This window comes from Propithecus coquereli, unplaced genomic scaffold (genome assembly GCF_000956105.1).
Source record: "Propithecus coquereli isolate 6110/MARCELLA unplaced genomic scaffold, Pcoq_1.0 Scaffold162, whole genome shotgun sequence".
NCBI lineage: Eukaryota > Metazoa > Chordata > Mammalia > Primates > Indriidae > Propithecus > Propithecus coquereli.
In genome coordinates, this window is record NW_012140747.1 from 273,498 (window position 1) to 274,015 (window position 518).

The following is a 518-nucleotide window of genomic DNA, read 5'->3' on the forward strand; positions in this document are numbered from 1 at the left end:
GATCTAGAGCAAACATATCATGGGACCAAAGTTTATGGGGAAAGCTATGGGCCGGACACAGTGCTAGGTGTTAGTGCATTTAGGTTGAGGATTCAAAGCCAAGAAAGACATAACTGTCCTTTCAGTGCTTAGAGTCTGATGAATTTGACAGATCTCCAGGGCAGGGAGATGTTTTATTTTTTTCTGTAATTGGCAGGGATCCAAGCCCTCTTTGCTGCCTTGTATATAGTGGATGCTCAAAGTTCATTTGTTGAAACAGGGGATGGATGGATGCAACGTGCCAGATGCCCCATGCAGATGTCACCTCTGCAGTGAATTTTACCTAAGGACTTATATTCCACACTATCCCACTCATATAACTCCAGCGAGTTGTCTGGTCTGTTAGACTCAGAATAAGACAGAAAGTCAAGGCCCAGGGAGACGGGGGAGTGGCCAGGGATCAACAAGCAAATGTAGTTTCTACTTTTGAAAAGTTTACGTGATTTCTCATCATATTTTGGCTTGCCAGAGCCTACCTC